This window comes from Hibiscus syriacus, unplaced genomic scaffold, assembly GCF_006381635.1.
Source record: "Hibiscus syriacus cultivar Baekdansim isolate YM2019G1 unplaced genomic scaffold, ASM638163v2 tig00112649_pilon, whole genome shotgun sequence".
Classification (NCBI taxonomy): Eukaryota; Viridiplantae; Streptophyta; class Magnoliopsida; order Malvales; family Malvaceae; genus Hibiscus; species Hibiscus syriacus.
The window spans coordinates 641,861-648,740 of record NW_024063376.1 but is presented as its reverse complement, the minus strand read 5'-3'; the positions used below and the strand labels follow the sequence as shown (position 1 = coordinate 648,740).

General features: G+C 36.4%; 1 pseudogene; it reads left to right on the top strand.

The window, feature by feature from the left end:
- Positions 1-3,502: 3,502 nt before the first annotated feature.
- LOC120182435 lies at positions 3,503-4,312 on the top strand (annotated as a pseudogene).
- The last annotated feature ends 2,568 nt before the right edge of the window (positions 4,313-6,880 follow it).

The following is a 6,880-nucleotide window of genomic DNA, read 5'->3' as shown; positions in this document are numbered from 1 at the left end:
GTTACAAGAAAGGTGTCAAAGGATTCAAGTTCTGAGATCCAGTTGCGAAGAAAATTATGATCAGTAGAGATGTTGTTTTTTATGAACAATCCATGTTGCAGCAGAAGAAAGACACGACAGTGGTGGATTTCGAACAGTTTCCAGTTGAGAAACCAGAAACTTCTCAACCGACTTCTGATGGTTCCACTACGGATGATTTGCAGGATTATAGTCTCGCCAGAGACAGGGTGAGACGGACGAAAATAAAGCCCCCGAGCAGATTGGGTTTTGAAGACTTGGTCTCTTTTGCACTTACTGTTAGCAGTGATGTTCCGGTTACTTTTCATGATGCCGTTACTAGTCAAGAAAATGACAAGTGGATGGCTGCCATGGTTGAGGAGATGGACTCTTTGAATCACAATCATACATGGGAGTTAGTTCCCCTTCCTGAGGGTAAGAAGTCGATTGGTTACAAATGGGTGTATAAAAAGAAACCAGCAGTAACAGAAAAAGAGGGGGAGAAGTTCAAGGCTCGTTTGGTAGCAAAGGGTTTTTCACAATAGAAAGGAGTTGATTATGATGAAATCTTTTCTCCTGTGGTTAGGCACACATCAGTCCGAGCAGTACTTGCATTGGTGGCTAGTTGGGATTTGCATTTAGAGCATATGGATGTTAAAACTTCTTTTTTGCATGGTGATTTAGAGGAGCAGATCTACATGCGGCAACCTGAAGGTTTCACTCAACCTGGAAACGAGTATTTAGTTTGCAAATTGAAGAAATCTTTGTACGGGTTGAAACAGTCTCCGAGACAGTGGTATAACGGTTTGACTCCTATATGATCAAGATTGACTACAACCGATGTGAGTATGATTGTTGTGTCTATGTTAAGAGCCTTGATGATGGTCTTTTATTTTTCCGTATTGTATGTTGATGATATGTTGATTGCTGCGAAGAACATGGATGATGTTATTGGTTTGAAAACCTTATTGAGTCAGGAATTTGATATGAAAGATTTAGGTGCTGCAAAGAAAATTCTTGGAATGGAAATTTGCAAGGACAAAGACTCAAGGAAACTGTGTCTATCTCAACGGGGTTATGTTGAGAAATGCTAAAAGGTTTGCGATGAGCTGCGCAAAACCAGTTAGCACTCCATTGGAATCACTTTAAGCTCTCATCAGAATAGTACCCGAAGATAGATAAGGAAGCTGAAGATATGGCAAAGGTTCCGTATTCTAATATTGTTGGCTGCTTAATGTATGCAATGGTATGTACTCGTCCTGATTTAGCTCATGCTGTTAGTCAAGTTTGTAAGTACATGTCTAAACCTGGTAAGCAACATTGGGAAGCAGTCAAGTGGATTTTTCGGTACTTAAAGGGTACTGTGGGACATGGAATTGTTTTTGGTAGTCAGCAGGATAATGCTTTGGTTGTAGGATATGTGGATTCAGACTATGCAGGTGACTTGGATAATAGAAGATCTACGACAGGGTATGTGTTTACTCTTGGTGGAGGGCTTATTTATTGGAAGTCTACTGTTCATCTGCTGTGGCACTATCTACAACTGAAGCTGAATACATGGCAGCGGCTGAAGCTACAAAAGAAGCTTTTATGGCTTACTGGTTTAGTGAAGGATTTGGGTGTTCAACAAGGTGGAGTTCAGTTGCTTTGTGATAATCAAAATGCTATTCACTTGGCTAAGAATCAGGTGTATCGTGCTAGAGCTAAACATATTGATGTAAGGTTCCACAAGATCAGAGAGTTGGTTGCATCTGGAGAGGTTTTGTTTTAGAAGGTACATACTGATGAGAATGTCGCTGATATGTTCACCAAGCCAGTTACGACAGACAAGTTTAAGCATTGCTTGGACTTGTTGAATGTTTCGAGTTGTTAAAGAAGTAAGGTAACCCAACCCACATTGAAGTTTCCAAGGGGCAAGATATTCGCCAAGGTGGAGATTTGATAGGTATGGCTCATAAATATACCAGTAAAGAGGACAAGGTTAATTATGTAATTATGTACCAGGTTTTTCTTTTACAAGGTCATACATTTTGGGTTGAAGAATATCAGAGCCATTTTCCAGTGCCTCGTCAATTAAATCTTCAAAGATCAAATTGGGAAGAAATGGAGGCATAGGTGGATAACATGATTGTAATGAGTTCTTACATAGAGCAACATGTGAAGGATTTCACGGGGGTATTTCAAGTCCTTCGATAATACGACATACGTCTCAGTCCTTCTAAATGTACATTTGGTGTAGGTGCAAGGAAGTTCTTAGGCGTTTTGATCTCAGACAAGGTTATTGAAGCCAGTCGGAAGAAAATTATAGCCATCCTCGAAATGAAGCCTTCAAAAAAAAAGTGAGAGATGTCTACAGATTGATCGGGCAAGTTGTAACCCTAAACATATTTGTCTTAGAGATTACTGATAAATGCTTACCCTTCTTCAAAACCTTCCACTCCAAGCCTTTCCAGCGGACTCCTCAATGCCAGGTCGCCTTAGAAGACCTAAAAAAATATCTGATTACCCCTTCGCTCCTAACATCTATGCGGGAAGGAGACGAACTTTTGGTATATTTAATTGCATCCGACGAGAAGGTAGAAGCAGTACTGGTGAATGCAACGGACGAAGAATAACTTTATGTGTATTATATCAGTCGAATGCTGCAATGAGGGGAACTAAATTACTCGAGGACTGAAAAGTTTGTCTTTACCTTAATGGGTAGTCGCCAGAAAGCTCAAACAATATTTTCAGACGTTCCCCATCTTTGTCCTTACAAACCAGCCTATGAGAGAAATACTTCAGCAGATAGACTCCTCTGAACAAATGGTGAAATGGAGCATCGAGTTTAGTGGATTTGGCATCAAATTCGTACCCATGAGAGCCATCAAAGCTCACGTTTTGGCGGACTTCATAGTTGAATGCTCCTTCACTACGTCCGCAGATAGCGTCCCTCATTATGTCACAGAAGCTGCATCTACATTCAAGCAACAAAGTCCAAAGAAAGCGAAGAAAGGTATTAATAAATTCCCTGTTTGAAAGTTAGTGGATCCTATTCGTAGACGAATCCATTGGAAAAGAATGATTCAGAGCTGGAATCTTATTGCGATATCTCACAGGAGAAGAATGACACTACATTCTGTCTTTCAGAGTGTTATATCATCAAAAAGAATTATAAAATACTAAAAAATATATTATATTTTCAAATACTAATGTGAAAAATATATAACAATTAAGTTGAAAAATTGGTGATGTTAGTCTGTTAGGCTAAAAGTTACTTTATGTAAAAATAAAGAAAGAAAAAGAATATCTGCATTTACAACGCAATTAACAGCAGTCCAGTCCAAGCCTCAAACCTTTGCATAAACCCATGTCAAGCCCCATAGTATTATTTCCCAGCTCAATTGAAGACTTGAACCTCGTCGTTGAGATGCAGACTTAAAATTTTGGCATGCAAAATTATAAAAGCAAACGGTTACTCCAACATTTCCCTCTTTATCTCGGTTCCCTGTATCTCCCGAAAGAAATGAAGGCGCCTTTGAAAGGAAGATACACCAATGACCAGAGCACCGCTGTCGTTACTCTTGCCGTCAACGCTGGTGACGTCAAGCTACTCGCCTCCATGAGTGAAACCACAATTGTCAAAGGTTCCAGGCTCAACAATCTTACTTTAACCGTCAAAAAACCAGGTTCCTTCATCATCGACTATGATGTTCCCAAAAAGGTAATGCCTTTTAACTTGAAAACCAATAATAACGAAATCATCGAACTCTTAATTGTATACATCATTTTTAGGATTTTCGGTTTCAATTTATGAACTCGATCTGGGTCGCGGAGAAACCGTTGAAACTCTCTTACAATCACGACCGTCGGGGTTACCAGACGGTAATGGATGGGGCATTGGTTTTGGATTCAACGAACAAAGTGTCGGCTAATTACATGTTCGGTACGAGGAACTTGAAAGTCAAATACAGTTACGTGCATGGAGGGTTTCGGTTTACGAGCCATGTTATGAGTTGGGGAAGAATGCGTGGGATTTCTCTGTTTCGAGGAGAGTTTTCGACAATGTTTTCAAGGCAACTTATCAGTCATAGACTCGAGATTTTGCTTTGGAGTGGTCCAGAAATTCCAACTTTAATGGGACATTTAAGGTAATCACATCCTACTCTTATCTTCCTTCGCATCTCATAAAGTAAAATCATACTAATGTTCTCGTCTAAGATAAAACCTAACCTAACCATGACCTTACCCCCAGATTTCAGTAACCATCAACATGGCTGGAGAGTCAAAGCTGCCTAAAATATTTGCAGAGAGTACTTGGGATATGGAAATGTGAATTGTTCATCAATCCTTTATCCATTTTGCATGCTTTGAATTATTTACTTTTTTCGGACAAACTTTGAGTATTCAAAGATCTAGGCTTACAATTTCTACAAACACAATCGAGGTTCCGTTGGGTAAAATATAATTTGTAGTGTTTTTTTTTTTTTGAGTCTATTTAATTAAGCTGATGTACTACGTTGATGGAGTTGGTGTCATCAATTAACTAAAATTAAGTTAGTTAAAATTTAATTAAATTATTTATCACTTAAATTTATTAGTTTTCTCGTACTTGGTTTTGGTTGCATTATCCTGGAAATTGACGTGATTTTCACTCCTATTATTAGTGGTGGGGATCTCGCGTAAGACGTAGTCCATGTCTAGTTGCTCAAACAATATGGACTATGGAGTATCAATTTTTTGCGATCAATAATAGTAGTTGGATTCATTCTGTAACACCCCCAACCCGTACCCGACTCGGATTCGAGTCCGAGGTGTCACAATGACTTTTCAAAACGTTTACTTGTATAAAATAGTGAGTAATTTAAAACTTTTATACATGTAACTTATTCAAAAGATTTCCAGAACTATTCAGAGCTTAAATGTTTTTGCAAAACCGATCAGAGTATATACAATTCAAAACATTAATTACATGCTAACTATTTTCAATATACAAAATACATCTAATTCAAGACATCTTTTCTGATATGATCTTCGGTAAGAAGTAACTGACATGTCTTGCTCCACTTTGCTCTTTACTCTTCTTACTTCTGCAACCTACGTGTGAAACAATCACACGCTAAGTCTATGACTTAGTGAAGCAAATAAACATGTAATATAAACTATAGCTTGTAATCATGCATGAACATTTACTGCTATCACTCATACCCTTATTCATGTAACAAATCCCTATAACACCAATGCAATACATCATTTCATGTAAGAACATATATACACACACATATATTCATCACTCACCATTTCCATCTTTAGCCTTATTTCATTATCAATATTATTATCGTTAATATCACTTAATACATATCCTCTTATACCTAGTATTTTAACCAACATTTGACTCATTTAATCCTACCATCAACATCTCATCATATAAATTATATATACTATCATTCATAGCACAAAAGCATACAAGTCACATGTAATATGATGGTTGTTATTTCTTTATTAGCCAATGTACACATGTGAGAACTATGGATATGTGAGTCTATAAAGGTTGTGCACTAATGCTGTCACCACAGCTCGTATAAATTGCACCGTAGTGCCACGTAGAATTTTACACCGAAGTGCCGCGTAGAAATTTGTCCCGAAGGACCGCATAGAATTTGTCCCGAAGGACCACATAGAAATTCCTTAAGAATCATATATATATACAAAGGATCAAGCATGTGTCTCAAAAGACATCACACATGTTCCAAGGAATACATATATGTCCCGAAGGATCGCGTAGACCCTCGACTCTTGGCATGTCAACTATACCTCTAGCTCTCAAGACACTTAACATGGGCATTGTCATTTCACATATTCATATATACACATAGTTCAATTACGCATAGAACATTTCCATATGATTCACATTTACATGTCACATAGCTTATATACTTTCTCACGTAGTCACATAGATCCATGTCATATAACATATATCCCAAAGTGCATATAATCACATATATCATATCATATAGCTTAGATCATTTCTCAGGTATTCATATAAACATACATATCATATCTTGTTCACATATGATCATATATGTTTCATATAACACATAGAAACACCTATAACACTTTCTCATAGCTTATATAAATTTTCAGAGTTCTTTCATATTACCTGATGTCATATATCATATAGGTATATAATAACTGATATCATATCATCTACCTTATGCTCCATTTCTTTGTATTCCCTTAGATTATATAAATTATGTCGTATTTCTAAACATATCATTTAATATTTTTATTTAGGTACTAATTTAATCTCTTTACTTTATTCAATTTCATATATTCATTATAATATTTTCATATAGCTCCATAGATATTTAGCATATAACTTATCTTGCATATTCGTATCGTCCCTTTATATTCAAGTTTCCTAATTGATATACTATTTCCATTTCATTCTATAATTCAATCTTATTTAGTTCCCTTAACTCTCATTAAATCAAAAGGCTCTATTATACTAATTCTCATAATAAATCATACCACTATGTACTTGTCCAACTCATGTTTCCATTATGCATATACTATTACCCATGTTTACCTAGTTCATATCACTTCTCATGAACTCACTTTCATCGTATTTTCCTATTATTACATATTTTATCTCATAACCATGTATTCACAGTCTTATATTTCATTATCATATTACTTATATTTGTTCTCCTATGACTCTTTATAAACATCTATTTCCATTTCCCTACATCTCTTACTTATCTTCTATATTCCTATAATTTCATAACTTATTTTATATTCTCTCATTAACACTTAATCGTGTTTTTACATAAACCACATGGCACATACAAAACATGTCAATTCAAATAATCAAGCATACATACACTCATTTTCAACTCATGCC